General features: G+C 43.5%; 2 pseudogenes; both read left to right on the top strand.

Annotated features, from left to right (window-relative positions):
• The first annotated feature begins 749 nt into the window (after positions 1-749).
• Positions 750-10,052, top strand: LOC135971210 (uncharacterized; annotated as a pseudogene).
• Positions 10,053-10,094: 42 nt separating this feature from the next.
• LOC135971209 (uncharacterized) lies at positions 10,095-12,915 on the top strand (annotated as a pseudogene).
• The last annotated feature ends 3,868 nt before the right edge of the window (positions 12,916-16,783 follow it).

Genomic DNA, 16,783 nt, shown 5'->3' with positions numbered 1-16,783 from the left:
GTTGGAAGACGAAGACATTACGCCCAATATTGCAGGGGATGTACACCCACCCTGGGATATTGTTCCTTATATCGAGAGGGGGAGAAGATGCTATTGCTCCCAATAACACAGGGGCTGTGGAGGTACACCCCTCCTGTGATATTGTTCTTAATATCCTAGGGAAGAGAGGAGGACACTACACCCAATATCGCAGGGTGTACACCCATCCAGTGATAATGTTCTTAAGTTACTCCACCTCCCACCACCAGGGATATCAGTCCTAATATCCAGGGGAAGAGAGGATAACATTATGCCCAATATCGCAGGGGAGTGTACACACCCTCTGTGATGTTGTTCCTAGTATCCAAAGGTACAGACGATGATATTACTGGCCATATTGCAGGGGGTGTACACCCTTCTATGATACTGTTTTTGACATTCAGTAGGGGAGAGGACAACATTAATCCCAATATCGCAGAAGGTGTACAGACCCCTGTGATGTAGACCCTAATGTACAGGGGAAAGAGAAGAATATTGTTCTCAATATCGCAGGGGCTGTAACCACCCTGCCCCCTGTATATTGTTCCTAATATGCAGCGAGGTGGAGGCTCATAGTACTCCCAATATCCCAGAAGGTGCACACACACCTGTGATAAAGTTCCTAATATCCAGCGGGAAAGAGGCTGATTTTACTTTCGATATCGCAGTGGGTGTACAGCGCCCCCAAACCCGGGGTATCGTTCCTAACATCCAGACAGGAAGAAGATGACATGGCTGACAATATCGAAGTGGGTGGACACTTCTTCAGTGATATGGTTCCTGATATCCAGAAGGTGAGTGGATATTATTCCCAATAAAGCAGGAACTGTTCAGTCACCCTGGGATTTTGTCCTTAATAACCACAAGGGAGAGGTGATATTACTACCAATATTGCAAGGGGTGTACACCCCTCCTGTGATATTGTTTCTTATATCCAGGAAAGGAGAAGATGGTTTTAGTACCAATATTGAAGGGATGGACGGCCCCCATGGGATATTGTTCTAAAGATGCAGGTTGAAAGAGGATGAGACTCCCTCCAATACAACAAGGGGTGTACACCCTGCCTGTGATATGAATCCGAAAACCTAGAAGAAGAGAGAATGACATTGCTTCCAAAAACACACGAGGTGTACACCCACCCTGTGATATTGTTCCTGTCATCTAAAGGAAGAGATGATGATACTACTACCCCTACCGGAGAAGGTACACACCCCCCTGTGATATTGTTCCTCATAACTTGGGGGAAGAGCATGATATTACTTCCAGAATGACATTGGCTTCACACCCAGTCTGTGATATTGCTCCTAATTTCCAGTAGGTAAAGTATGATGTTCCTGCCAAGAGAGTAGTGGGTGTACAGCCACCCTGTGATATGTCTCCGAATATTCAGGGAAAAATAGGAAGACATTACTCCAAATCTCCGAAAAAGTGTACACCCATTGTGTGATATGGTTCCTAATATCGGGAGGTGCAGAGGATGGTAATCTTTCTCCCATCGCAGGCTGTGTACACATAACCTGTGAAATTGTTCCTAATATCGTGAACAAAAGAGACTGCTAATAATGAACACACATTTCAGGGGGGAATAATTATTAAGATCCACATCGTAAAGGGGAGTAATAGTGATCCTCTCTCTCCCCCTCACTGTTACAATCCACATCGCAGGGGGTGAGAAACCCCCCCGATTTGGGGAGTAATAGCATCCCCCTCTCCCCCTGGCCTTATATAAGGAGGCTGGCCTTATATAAGTGCCCCCCAATGCCATCGCAGGCTTTAATGTATTCACTTAAAGTTTTTTCCTCATTTAGATCTTCCATTCTCTTAATAGTTCTAATTGCTGCCTGACATTCTGTATTAGTATTTTCATGAACAAGCAGCTGAATGATCACTTTCTTGGCATGAGAATTGGAAATAGCCTTTTGAGCCGCATCCTGCAAACGGGCGATAGAATCAGGATAAGGCTCCCTTGGACCCTGTTGAAATGTGTGAAAAGAAGGATAAGCAGTAGCAGGGTCATGAATTTTTTCCCAGGCTCTTAGACATGTAGTTCTGAGCTGATCAACAGCCTCATCACCCATTACCATCTGTTGATTTAGAGTACCCCATGCCTGTCCGATTCCAAGCAATTGATCAGGTGTGATATTAACAGGACGTTGGGCTTGAGCATTTCTGCCTGATTTGTTGCTTCATCCGTCCACCAGGTTTTCAATTGGAGAAATTCAGAGGGGGACAGGGTGGATCGGGCTAATGCCTCCCAATCCATACTTATTCAACGTCTGTTATAAGCCACACATTGTAACAAGGAATGAACATAAGGGGAATTTGGCCCATATTGTCCAATTGCTTGCTTTAAGTCTTTTAATATTTTAAAAGGAAATGGATCCCAGCATGCTTGAACAAGTTCTCTAGCCTCCTCAGCTGGTGAAATAATTACCAGAAACTGCCAAGCATTCAAATCCCCCATTTCTTGTGCCTGGCGAATGGATGCCTGGATTGTCCCTGTGCCATAATTTGTATTTGGACCCGCTCACAGCACTCCTCTACCATAATTAACAGGTGGGCAAGCCTAGATCATTCCCTCATCCTAATTGGCTGTTGGATAAGCCTGAAGCTTCCCTTCGCCTAGTTACTGGCGGGGCCTGCAACAATGGGAGCGGCAAGGCACGGGTCTCAGGCTCCCCTTCCAAATATTCACGAGGCTGGCCTGGGGGTGGCCATTCCAGACCTTCCCCTAAAGGCGCAGTAGGTGGCACAGTTTCTTTTATAAGTCTTTGGAGATGAACATACATACCTTCCCGTTTCTCGCCCTTTTTTAAACGAGACTGTCATGGTTCACTTAGCTGATAATTAGACTCCTGATTATTCAACTTTCCTATGTCATCCTGAAAATCCTCCTTCTCCTCCTCAGTGTGGAAGGGCTCCAGGGCTGTTTTAATTGCAGACCACACAGACCAAGCAGAGACGGGAATATCGCGGCCCTCTTCTTGTGCTCGTTTTAAGTCTGATCCGACCTTGTCCCAATCTTCTACATCATGGTTCCACATTCCGGGAACCAAGGAGAATACTTGTCTACCAGGCGGAACAAAGATGTGAGATTTTGGGTACTGACAATTACCCCTCCGCGGCGCAGTAACTTCACAAGGCTTAAGTAATTAGCGAACTTACTCTCAGCTGGACCCACATTTTCCTGAGGTTTCCCTGGAATTCCCTGAGCGCCCTCCTTACCCTAGAGCTTAAAGCGAAAACCTACTCGGGAGTCCTTTGTCAGTCGTCCTCAGCTTTCCACGCTCTGGTGTTCCTTCACTGGATTATTTGTAGAGATTATGGGGACCCCTGCGTTGGGCACCAGAGACAGCCTGGACAACCGAGGGAGACCCCGGTTTCTACCAAAAAAAAAAAAAAAAAAAAAGCCAGGCGGGGTTTCGCACGCCTGTAATCCCAGCTACTCCTTGAGAAATCAGACAAAACCTGCCTCCAGAGACTGATTTTCTTCTAAAATGCTTTCTCCAAAATATTTTAAAAGAAAAGGGGGAAATTGGAAAGGAAAATATTTTGGGTCCCCCAAATCACTGAGATAAAGGGAAAAATCAATCTGGGAACTGCTTAGGGCAAACCTGCCTCCCATTCTATTCAAAGTCATCCGCTGCTCGCTGAGAAGAATGCATATCTTATTGCCTCCTGTGGAAAGGCTCGTCAGAAACTCAGAAGAATGCAACCGTTCCTCTCTCACCTACCTGTGACCTGGAAGCCCCCTCCTGGCTTCGAGTTGACCCACTTTTGCTTCAGGTTGTACCGGATCAAAGCAGTGTTCATCTTACATATGTTGATTGATGTCTCCTGTCTCCCTAAAATATGTAAAACTGTCAGATACAGTCAGTTTCTCTTCCAAGGTTTGGCATGTTAACGTTCTTGTGTTTTGTTCTCGAACTCAACTTTCTTGTTCTCCATGCCTCCTTGCCCTTAGTTACTGTAAACAACCTTCCCCCTGTCAGTTCTAATCAATCACTCACATCTGTTCCCTTGGTTACCTGCTCTGCACCCATTTCTCCCTTCCAAACCACACGTCCCACCATTGTAACTCACGACTCCCTTCCCCCTTCCTTATTTGGGAAAGTGTTCACAAATAGCCAACGGGGTCAGTTTAGATCTTGAGGTCTGGCCCCAGCCCATGCCAGAGGTAGGGATTGCATTAGGAATAAAAACCCCTGCTTTCCTTTGTTCCGTGTGCTCTTGCGATTGTGATTGATGCGAGCAGCACGCTTCCGCAGAGGTAAATTGCATTGCTGAGAAAACTTTTGCTTAAGTGCTGGTTTCACTTTGCGTCACCGAGCATTTATCTCCAACAAAACCAAGCTGTGCTCTGACCACCTTGGGCAACTGTCATCAGGACATCCTGAGGCTGTGTCATGCACAAGCATCCCCAACCTTGGCAAAATAAACTTTCTAAATACTCTTTTTCCCAAATGCTCAGGGAGACTGATTTGAATAATCATAAAACTAAGAGGCTGCACTCCAGCCTGGGCGACAGAGCAAGACTCTGTTTCAGAAATAATAAAATAAAATAAAATAAAATAAAATAAAAATCAAATCTCCGGTCTCCTGCACAGCTGACTCTGCGTGAATTACTCCTTCTCTATTGCTATTCCCCCCGTCTTGAGAAATCGGCTCTGTCTAGGCAGCGGGCAAGGTGAACCCACTGGGCAGTTACAGAATTGCCATTATATTGCTTGCAATTTTATATCTTATTACGCAAAATAGCTATAACCTTGTATACAAGGTTAAATGCGAATGTGCTCCTTGCCTGGTCAGATCCTCACCCCCTATAAACCGCTAGGCCAAAACGGTCATTCTGGCCACATCCAGCCTCACGTGAGATCGCAATCTCCTGTCACTCAGGGCCTGAGGGGGCGGGGCCTGAAGCCCCAGACAATCAGGGACGCTGGAGTGGGGGCCCGTCAATCAGGCGCGCCGCGGAAAGGAGAGGGCGGCTTCCGGGATCCGGCTGGCGGGCGCTTTGTCTCGCCCTCGCCACCGTAGGCTCTTTCTGTGAGTCTCCGCTGCTACTTCTTGGCTCTGGGAGGCCCGGTGGCTCTGCAGCAGCCTCGGCCACCCTGTGACCTGCGGGTGTTGGGACATCCCTAACTGACGCCGGGACACCCGGGAAGCCGAGGAACGGTGAGTGGACTGCGCCTGGCTTCCCGAAGTGGGGAAGAGGGCTGGGTGAAACCTGCTGGAACCAGCCATGGGCTGCGGAACCTGCGGACCGAGTCGCCGCGGCGCAGCCGGGCCTCAGTCACCTTCTGCGCAGGGCCGGGCGGCACGGGCAGCGGGACCCCTGCGTCCTGTCTGTACCTGCGGGCGCCACTTCCGCCGGCCGGAGCCCTCTCCGGAACCCCGCGCCTCCCCCACCCAGGTAGTGCGGTGACCACGGGAGGGTGATCCGGGAGAGCCCCGACTCGGTGAGCGGGGTTCCAGCGTGGGAGGGGCTGTGGTTCATGGAGCTTCCAGTCCCACCTTTCTCCCCCTAAAATTAACCCGAGGCTTTGTTAAAACGTTAAACGGGGCGTTTGAGCAAACGCGATTCATAAACGGGTACCGCAGTCATGGTTTGTGGTTTGGGGTCCAGGGGAGGGGCGTAAATGAGAGGCTTTGATAAGGTGAATGAGGAAGCAAACCATACATATATATACACACACACATATATATACACATATATCCACATATATATATATTTTTTTCGTTTTTTTTGAGACAGAGTCTCACCCTGTCGCCAGGCTGGAGTGCAATGATGCAGTCTCAGCTCACTGCAACCTCTGACTCCCGGGTTCAAGCGATTCTCCTGCCTCAGCCTCCCAAGTAGCTGGGCTTATAGGCGCCACCACCAGGTCCAGCTAATTTTTGTATGTTTAGTAGAGACAGGGTTTCGCCATGTTGGCTAGGTTGGTTTCGAACTCCTGACCTTAATTGATCACCCTCCTCGGCCTCCTAAAGCGCCGGGATTACAGGCGTGAGGCACCTTGGCCAAAATATTTTTCTGTTTCCAAACATTTTACATGAGAGGAAAGCGGAGAATAAATCATCTGACACTCTACTGTAAAAAAAATCTTTGTGCCTCTCTTCTTTTCATCTTTCCTAAGTGTACATATTACCAAAATGTCTTTAGATTGAGGTCCCCCCGTGAAAACTTGACAGGGTGTTTTGTCCTCACCCACTCTCCTGTCTTTTCCTAGTCCTGGCATTTTAGAACTGTCTGGGGATGACCCAGGATACCCACAGTGGCCATGTCTATTGGAGGGTCTAGTGAGTATCAGTCCTGGGGTCATCTCATCCCCAAGGACAGCCTGAGGTAGGGGGTAGAGTCTCTCAGGGGAGCAGCTGGATGCTCTTGGCCTTAGAGGAATCTCCTGGTATAGTTTCATCTAAAATGGTGACCCCTTAGGGTCATTAAAATTTTAGGACATTAAAATTAATGGACAATACAATGTAATGTCATGAAAGTTAGGTCATTAAAATTATTCCTCCGGCCCGAGTTTTTATTCCTCGAAGACACATTGATGGTTTGCCAATTGGATGCTGATATTGAGAGGAAAAGGCAGAAATGATTTCTGCTCTTTAGCTTGTCTCAGACTTGTGAAGAGAGAAAAACCGTCCCAAAGGACAAGCAAAACCCACCCCAGAGAGGATGTGCAAGAACCTGAATTATAAAATGCACTTAAGGTGCACAGGAGGACAAAGAGCAGTGCCAGTGCCTCCTAGGTGGTCACTGAGTACTTTACTGAACAGGATGGGTGTCCTGAGGGATGGAATGGCCTGCCGTGACACTTAGAAAGGTCTGCGTTGGAGTCAGCACTGCCTCTCCCTGAGTTTGTTACCTTGAAAAGGCTTGTCCGCTTATTTGAGTTTCAGGTTTTCACTGACTGTAAGATACATTTTGTCAGTACAGCTTGAAAGATAAAAATACTATTTCCAAAGAGGTAAGGTAAAATGATGTATTTCATTTGCTAAAAATTCGTATTTATTTCTTCCCCAGAGTGAGTGTAGTAAGTTTTAAAGGTCTGTTCTTTTTAAGGGTAATTTCAAATGGAATTGTAGGACTTAGCTTTGTAAATGCTACTGGTGAAATAAAAGTGTAATAGATAAATTGATGATTTATAAAGATTCACCAAAATGTCAGTTCCCGTCTTGTAGCTTGGTGAAGAATTTATGACAGTGGACACATGTGTATCCTCTTATCTGGGTGTCTGAGTGTTGTTTTTTGTTTTTTGGAGATGCTGCCTTGCTCTGTAGCCCGGCTAGAGTGCAGTGGCGCCATCTCTGCTTACTGCAACCTCCGCCTCCCGAGTTCAAGTGATTCTCCTGTGTCAGCCTCCCGAGGAACTGGGATTATAGGCACCCACCACCACACCCAGCTAATTTTCATATTTTTAGTAAACACAGGGTTTTAGGCCTGGCACGGTGGCTTATGCCTGTAATCCCAGCCCTTTGGGAGGCCAAGGTGGTCGGATCACGAGGTCAGGAGTTCCAGAGCAGCCTGGCCAACATGGTGAAACCCTGTCTCTACTAAAAAATACGAAAAAATTAGCTGAGCGTGGTGGCAGGCACCTGTAATCCCAGCTACTCGGGAGGCTGAGGCAAGAGAATTGCTTGAACCCGGGAGGTGGAGGTTGCAGTGAGCCAAGATCTTGCCACTGCACCCCAGCCCAAGGGACAAGGCAAGACTCCGTCTCAAAAACAAACAAACAAACAAACAAACAACAAAAAGACGGGATTTTTGCCATGTTGGCCAGGCTGGTCTCAACCTCCTGACCTCAGGTGATCCCCTGCCTCAGCCTCCCAAGGTGCTGGGATTACAGGCGTGAGCCACGACGCCTGGCCCACTCTATTTTCTTTTTATTCCCTAAATTTTAATATGTTTGAGTTTGTCTGTTCCTTTATCACTTTTTTCTTACATAAAAAAAATTCTGCCTAATCCTTTGTTAAAAAAAAATCTTCCTGTGACTTCTGAAAGTATTCTGGTTTTATCTTTTGTATTTGAATATATAATAAGATGATTATTGTTCATGGAATAGAGAAGAATGCAATGCATTTTCCCAAGTAGATGCCAGCCTGGTTTGCCTCGTATTTTAAAGTGCATGTAATTTCTTTTTCTATTCTATAGTGCCTACTCTATCATTCCTCAACTTTCCATATAGATGCTGGGTCATTAAGACTTTTTTTTCCTTTGGTCTGCTTGCTCATCTCTCTGCTAACACTGTGCTGTCCTGAATATTTTTGTTTGAAAATCTTAGAAGTATGTTAGACAAGCCATCACTCTTTTTTTAGATGACTAAAAATGATTAGACATTGGTCATTTTTACTGCATATGAAAGAGTAGCTTTTCTTGCCTAAAACCACCTGATTTGGGAATTTATGTGGTTTCATAGGAATAGCATCTGGAAGTGGTGACATTAATGTCATTTTAAAAAGCATGTGTCCTATTTCCTCTTATTCCTTTCTGTCTTGATATTGTGCAATAGAAATTTGAAAAATTGTTATATTAGTATTGTTAAATATCAATTATTGGTTTTATTTACTACTCAATTAAATTTAATAAGCCTATTCTCTCTTGGTGTAATCACGTGGAATGGGTTCACTTCCACAGTTAACAAGTGACAGCACATGTAAAATATTGTCTACCAGGGAAATTCATTGAACACTTAGTGTTCAGACTGTGTTTTTGTGTCTGGTTCCCTAAGCACCACTGCAGTGACACAAAATAATAGACTTTCAGCAGAAGAAGTTTTGGAAAATATACTGCATAAGCCATTTAGATGCAGTGAGTCATTCTTATTACTTGGGTTTGTGGAATCCCTTTCAAAATGTAAGTTCCTAATACAAACAAAGATTGAACTTTGCAAGCAGGTATTTTTAAGAATAAGTAGTCTCAGGACTGATAATATTAACTCACTTATGCACATCAGGTAGGACTTTAGTATGACAGATACTAGAAATGTACAAAGTGAAGTTAAAAGGTAACTCCTAGCAGCATATCGTAATCTTACTTCCTGGATTCTCTAATGAGATGGGTGTTTCGTAATCTTACTCCCTGGATTCTCTAATGAGATGGGTGTTTCTACTTTGCTGTTGCCTTTTTGAATAGTTCAATTCTAGCATTAGTACTGCTGTGTGGGAGGGAGTATGTGTGAACAGAGTAAGAGTTGTGACAATCAAGTCATAGAATAAATGCTTGGAAATTTTAGAATCATGTAAACAGCTTATGAATTGAGTATACATTCCCAGTGCTCTCAGTCTCACTCATCCTTCTATCCACATGTGTGGAATGTTCTAGGACTCCGTGGCTTTTGAGGATGTGGCTGTGAACTTTAGCCAGCAGGAATGGGCTTTGCTAGATTCTTCTCAGAAGAATCTCTACAGAGAAGTGATGCAGGAAACCTACAGGAACCTGGCTTCTGTAGGTAAGAATGACAACACATTTCACTTAATTACAGAAGTATTTCCCTATCATCAGTGCTATTTGTGATTTGGAATGGGGCAAGGGAATGATTTGGTGAATAAATCAGGCATGGGCACTGTGTACAATGAACATGAAATCTAGTAATGTTTCTATAGTTTGAAATAATTCATGATAATTTTGTGCATCTGCATTTTAGGAAAAAACGGAAAGACCAGAATATTGAAGATCACTTCAAAAAACTTGGGAAAGATACAAGATAATTTGCACCGAGAAGAGGAAATAAAGTCCTCTGAAGGAATCTTAGCATGTCATGAATTTAAAAACAAGCAATCAAAGCAAATAAGAGTCACTTGAAATTCATTTCCTTTTAGAAAAATTTCACCCAAAATGTAACGTACATCAGTGTAGCAGTCAGTGTTTGGAAAACAGTTTACTTGAAAATAGTACTACAAAATTGTGTATACGAATGTTACTATTTTGGTCATAGCCATGCAGGTGGTAGCTGTGTTTTCAGTAGTAGCCCATTTACTTTCAAATAATTCAGTCATGGCACAAAAACAAAAACAAAACAAAACAAAAATGCATTTTCCCTAGTATTGGTAGCAGTGTAAGTCGAAGACCTATGAATGAGTGGAAAGTTATTAAACCAACCAATAATAATGTGCTTGTCATTTTTTTTACAGAAATCATATGGTACGAAAGCAAAGAAGGTAGTCAGTATGGACAAGTTGTCAGCCACATTCCAAATCTTGATCTGAATGAGAACATTTCTACTGGATTAAAACAATGTGAATGCAGTATTTGTGGAAAAGTCTTTGTACCTCATTCCCTCCTTAATAGGCACATCCTAGCTCACTCAGGATACAAACCATATGGAGAGAAGCAATATAAATGTGAACAGTGTGGGAAACTTTTCGTTTCTGTTCCAGGTGTTAGAAGACACATGATAATGCACAGTGGAAATCCAGCTTATAAATGTACGATATGTGGGAAAGCTTTTCATTTTCTCAATTGAGTTGAAAGACATCAGAGAACTCACACAGGAGAAAAACTCTATAAATGTAAACAATGTGGTAAAGCGTTCACTGTTTCCGGTTCTTGTCTAATACATGGACGAACTCACACTGGAGAGAAACCCTACGAATGTAAGGAATGTGGGAAAACACTCAGATTTTCTTGTTTTAAGATGCATGAAAGGACTCACACTAGAGAGAGATGTACCAAATGTGATAAAGCCTTCAGCTGTTCCACTTCCCTTCATGACCATGGAAGCATTCATACTGGAGAGAGACCCTATAAATGTAAACAATGTGGCAAAGCCTTTAGTTGTTTGAGTTCCCTTTGTAACCATAGAAGTACTCATACTGGAGAGAAACCCTATGAATGTAAACAATGTGACCAAGCCTTCAGTTGCCTCAGTTCCCTTCACCTCCATGAAAGAATTCATACTGGAGAAAAACCCTATGAATGTAAGAGATGCAGTAAAGCCTACACTCGTTCCAGTTACCTTATGCGCCACTAAAGAAGTCATGATATAGAGGTTGGGTGTAGTGACTCAGCCTATAATCCTAGCACTTTGGGAGGCCAAGGTGTGTGTATTGCTTGAGCCCAGGAGTTCATAACCAGCCTGGATTAAAACAATGTGAAACAACCTGGGCATCGTGGTGAAACCCTGTCTCTACAAAAAATAAAATAAAGCCGGGCCCGGTGGCTCACGCCAGCTACTCGGGAGGCTGAGGCAGGAGAATGGCGTGAACCTGGGAGGCAGAGCTTGCAGTGAGCCGAGATCGCACCACTGCGCTCCAGCTTGGGCGACAGAAGCAGACTCCGTCTCAAAACAAAAACAAAGAAAATAATTAGCTGGACATGGTGGCACATTTCAGTTTTCTTAGTTCTTTTTCAAGGACATAAAAGGCCACAGGGGCTTGGGGGGAAGCCCTGTGCATGCGGATCACGAGGTCAGGAGATCGAGACCATCCTGGCCAACATGGTGAAACCTCGTCTCTACTAAAAATGCAAAAATAGCTGGGTGTGGTAGCATATGCTTGTAATCCCAGCTACTCAGGAGGCTGAGGCAGGAGAATCACTTGAACCCAGGAGGCGGAGGTTGCAGGAAGCTGAGATTGTGCCACTGCACTCCAGCCTGGCGACAGAGTGAGACTCCATCTCAAAAATAAATAAATAAAGCCCCTTGAATGTAAGAAATGTGGTAAAACATTTACTCTTTCCCATTCCCTCATAAACATGAAAGAGCTCACACTGCAGAGAAACCTTAAGAATGTAGGAAATGTGGTCAAGCCTTCAGATTTCCCTGAAGATTTGGGAGGGCTCAGAGTGGAGAAAAGGTTTTGAATTTAAATTTATGGTAAGGCCTTCGGTTGTATTAGTTCCATTTGAAGATATCAGCTCATTCCTGAGAAAAACCCTATGAATGTTCAGAATGTTTGAGTGTTTCATTTTTCTCATACCCACTCAAGGACATATGAAAATGCACTCTGTAGCTGGCTGGACCTTGTAAATACAAGAACGTACACAGGATTAAAACTCTTAATAGTTTAGAAACTGCAAGAATATTTTCAGTTTTAACATTTACTTGAAAAGCCGTGTGAAAACTCCCACGGGAAAGAAGTTCTATAAGTGAAGCTTTTCTAATTTGGAAAGCCTGATGCAAATTAATTATCGTGCAGTGCTCGAAAAAAATCTATGAAATGTTACACAAGTTACAAGTATATTGTTTTTATCAGTGGCCCATTCTTAAAGAGTCTTGAGTATGCATTTCACCTTATTTTGCAGGGAAACCTTGAAGTGAGAGTTCTGTAAATGTTCTTTAAGCAGTAGTACTTGAATTTCATAGATAATGATATTTTCTTAAGTCTGTTGGTAGAATTTTTGTCTATTCATCTGACAGTGTGCTGGATTCATGGTTGAATTTGGATGTTTTTCTAATATGTAGGTAAGTTTAATTTTTTTATTTCATTATTATTTCTTTTTGAGATGGAGTCTCACTCTGTTGCCCAGGCTAGAGTGCAGTGGTTCGATCTCGGCTCACTGCAACCTCCGCCCCCTGGGTTTAAGCGATTCTCCTGCCTCAGCCTTCCGAGTAGCTGGGACTACAGGTGAACGCCACTACATCCAGCTAATTCTTTGTATTTTTAGTAGAGACAGGGTTTCACCATGTTGGCTAGGCTGGTCTTGAACTCCTGACCTCATGATTTGCCCGCCTCGGCCTCCCAAAGTGCTGGGATTACAGGCATGAGCCACTGCACCCGGTCAGGTAAGTTTCATTTGTATGTATTGTCCTGTGATTAATGGACCAGTGAATAATGATTGTGAATTCTTGGGATTGTCTTACTAGCCTCATTTGGCAAATTTTGATTATCCTTTGTCCATTATACACATCCCACCTATTTTTATTAAATGAAAAACTACTCTTGATGTAAAGATATTTATTTTTTGCTAATAATGAGTTGGTATTAATTCCTAAGTACATACAGTTTACCCAGGAGACGGAGCTTGCAGTGCGCCGAGATCACACCACTGCACTCCAGCAAGGGTGACAGAGCGAGATTCTGTGTCAACAACAACAAAAAAAAAAAAAAAAAAAAAGGAATACCCTCACTTTTTAAATGCTATAGCACTCTCTACGCTCAAGTTAATCCCTGTTTGGGCCTGTGGGAGCTTACACCATCCTCCTGTATGTAATTAATAACTGATATCTGGCTTATCTGTTTAGTAATAGATGTTATGTGTTTAACAGTGCCAGTAAACGTAGGGTGCTAATTCCTTCCTCACCAGTGGGGTGCATGAGACACTATTGAAACAATTGGCAACACGAATGGAATGGATCAGCCCTCATGCAGGACACCAGCTCAACTTGACCTACCTGCTGTGGGCTGACTGTTCCGTAACACATCAGCTGTCACCTGGGTCAGAACCGTGAGCTGACGATGGGCGTTCCCTTTGGTCTGCACAGTGTTTTGTGGTCTTCAGGTGTTGTCATCTTCTTCCACACTAAAATGCTCTCATCTCCTAGACATCAATGTTTAACTGCACCCTAGCATGACCTTTGGCCTGTGCTCAGCAGGCAGTTTTGAGGCCCTGGCTTATGAATGCACAAAAGCACAGCACATAAGCCAACACTTAAGTCCTAATTAGCAAGAATCAGGCTGTATGTCTGTAGTCCCTGCATCTGCTCTGGTCACCATCTCTGTGTGCTTAGGGCAGCCATGTGAACATTATTAATTATTTTACACTCCAAGACAATAGTTATTATGTAAGCAGAAGTAGTGGCCTTGTTTCTTGTGCTGCTGCTCCCCTTGCTGCTGTACCATACACCCTCCTGATGAGGTGTACATCTATGGTGCCTCATGGTTCAGGCACTGCTGAGTAAAGAAAATGGGAAGAAATAGTTTGATATTAGCCCCTACCAAAGCATATGAAGAAGAGTCTCAGCTGCTTTCATTGAAAAATTCCTGACCAGTGTGTGGGCTTTTCTTATAACTGCTGCTTATCAGCATGTCAAAAGTCTCATCTTCGGACTACACTGCCAGTGATCATGTGCCACAACTCTATAGATGTAGAAATTCAAAATATTCTGAAATAGTTTCAATTGAAAGGAAATAGAAAAGCGGTCTGGTGCCACGCTCCGGTTAAGAGAACTAGTAGATGGCTCACAAGAACACTCTGTCGCTACTGTCTGTGCCTCTGTTACAGCAAATATCCTGATCCTTCAGTTTTAAGGGTGCAGGGCCATTTTCCTCCCTTTCTTACTGGTAGTTCTCAAGATTACTGTATGATATGCTGGGAAGGCAATATCCTGATAATCAAGTGACATTGGTCAGAACAGCCCAGGCTCTGTTATAGGCCCTGCTCGAAACAGAATGGCCTTTAACGCTTGTGTCCAGCAAACTACATCCTGGGAGAAAACTCAATGTGGGCTTCTTTCTGGGGTCCTTCAGTTGTAGTGCAAGGGAAGCATTTACAGTCAAAACTCCATCCATCTGCTCTAGGTAGCCTTCCTGATCTTGTGGTAGCGGTTCATATTGAATCCTAGACTTCTGTTGTCTTTTGTTTGCTATTTGTAAGTAATAAATTCACTTCATGGAATTTATCTATGAATGTATTTGGCCTCATTGTACTCAGAAAAGTTGGTAGCCATTGCACAGTGAACCCGCTTCATAATTGGTGAAAACACCTATGGTCCCCTTGTGCCACAGCAAGGAGGTTCATTCAGCCAAACATAAACTTCATGTTTATAAAACCCTATAGCACAATTATTACCATGTGGGAGGCCTTTAACAATGGTGATGCTGATTTGAAAAACTCTGAAGGAAGAAATTTACCCAAATGGGTTGGGTACATGGGAGTTCCTCCTAATTCCAAGAAACCCTTACTCCCCTCCACCTAAAAAGAGTGGAGAGGCCGGGTGCGGTGGCTCAGGCCTGTAATCCGAGCACTTTGGGAGGCCGAGGTGGGCAGATCACAAGGTCAGGGGTTCAAGACCAGCCTGACTAACATGGGGAAGCCCCATCTCTACTAAAAATATAAAAATTAGCTGGGCGTGGTGGCAGGCACCTGTAATCCCAGCTACTCGGGAGGCTGAGGCAGGAGAATCGCTTGAACCTGGGAGGTGGAGGTTACAGTGAGTCGAGACAATGCCACTGCACTCCAGCCTAGGTGACAGGGCAAGACTCCGTCTCAGGGGGAAAAAAAAAGTGGATAAGAACTGAAACAGGTTTAAAATTTCAACTAATTGGAAATGCAAGTTTACAAAAATAATATTTAAAATAAAAGGTTAAATGAGTGCTCATTGAATTTTATGCCTCCACAAAATAGGTTGTGAGTTAACTTCCACATTTATTGAAAGCCACCAAAGTTGGGAAGCCTCCGTGTCTGAAATTCACAGGTGGCTCAAATAAGAATTGTACCTGGGGATACCCCAAAGTTTAAATATGGTATCCCCTATGATATTATGAGGAATTACTGTACATAAATCAGGTTGTCTTCCTTTAACTCTGAAAATCATATTATCTTGCCTAAATTCTCCATAACGCATTGCTCCGCAGTATCCTATAGTGGACATGGCTTTTCTGACCAATGAGCACTAAGATTAAGTGTGTGAGACTCACCTATGTTCTTATCAAAATGGAAATCCCTGAATCCCACCAGTTAGAATAACATGACAGAATGTCAGATTTATGGAATATATAAGTTTTCTGCAAGGTTATTAGGTATTGATTCCATTTTATTAATAGATATCAATATATATAGATTACCTATTTCTCCTGTGTTTTAGTATTAATAGATTGTGTCTTTTAATTCATCCAGTTGGTCTAAGTTACCAAGTTTGTGGGTTATGGAGATTGTAATATTCTTTATGATTTTATCATCCATGGGCTCTCTAATATAAAGGCTTCTTTTAATTCTTAAAGTATTAGGTTGGTGCAAAAGTAATTATGGTTTTGGACCATGAATTTTAAATTTGTATAACTAGGCTGCAACACATCTTTATTAATCAAAATAGAACCCATTACAATGGGCTGGGCACAGTGGCTCACGCCTGTAATCCCAGCACTTTGGGAGGCTGAGGCAGGCGGATCAGGAGGTCAGGAGTTTGAGACCAGCCTGACCAACATGGTGAAATCCCGTCTCTACTAAAAAGACAAAAAGTAGCCGGAAGTGGTGGCATGTGTCTGTAATCCCAGCTACTCAAGAGGCTGAGGCAGGAGAATCTCTTGAACCCAGGAGACAGAGGTTGCGGTGAGCCGAGATTGCACCTTTGCACTCTGGCCTGGGTGACAGAGTGAGACTCTGTCAAAAAAAAAAAAAAAAAAGAAACCATTACAATGAATACATTTTTGCCAATGAGAAATAAACTTGTTTATTCTGTGCTTTCAGGGTTGGATGAACTCTTGAAAAGCATTTTCTGCATCCTGCTGGTTGTGTACTTGTTTTCCCTGCAAAAAGTTGTCAAGATGCTTAAAGAAGTGGTAGTTGGTTGGCGGTAGTGGGAGTAGTATCATCATCTCTTCCTTTAGATGACAGGAAAAATATCGCAGGGTGGGTGTACACCCTGTGTGTTTTTGGAAGCAATGTCATTCTCTCTTCTTTTAGGTTTTAGGATTCATGTCACAGGCGGGGTATACAACCCTTGTTATATTGGATGGAATCTCATTTTCTTTCAACCTGTATCTTTAGAACAATATCCCATGGCAGCTGTCCATCGCTTCAATATTGGTACTAACACCATCTTCTCCTTTCCTGGATATAAGAAACAGTATCACAGGAGGGGTGTACACCCCTTGCAATATT

The sequence above is a fragment of the Macaca fascicularis genome, chromosome 6 (genome assembly GCF_037993035.2).
Source record: "Macaca fascicularis isolate 582-1 chromosome 6, T2T-MFA8v1.1".
In the NCBI taxonomy this organism is placed as follows: domain Eukaryota; kingdom Metazoa; phylum Chordata; class Mammalia; order Primates; family Cercopithecidae; genus Macaca; species Macaca fascicularis.
This window is presented reverse-complemented; position numbering and strand designations above follow the sequence as displayed.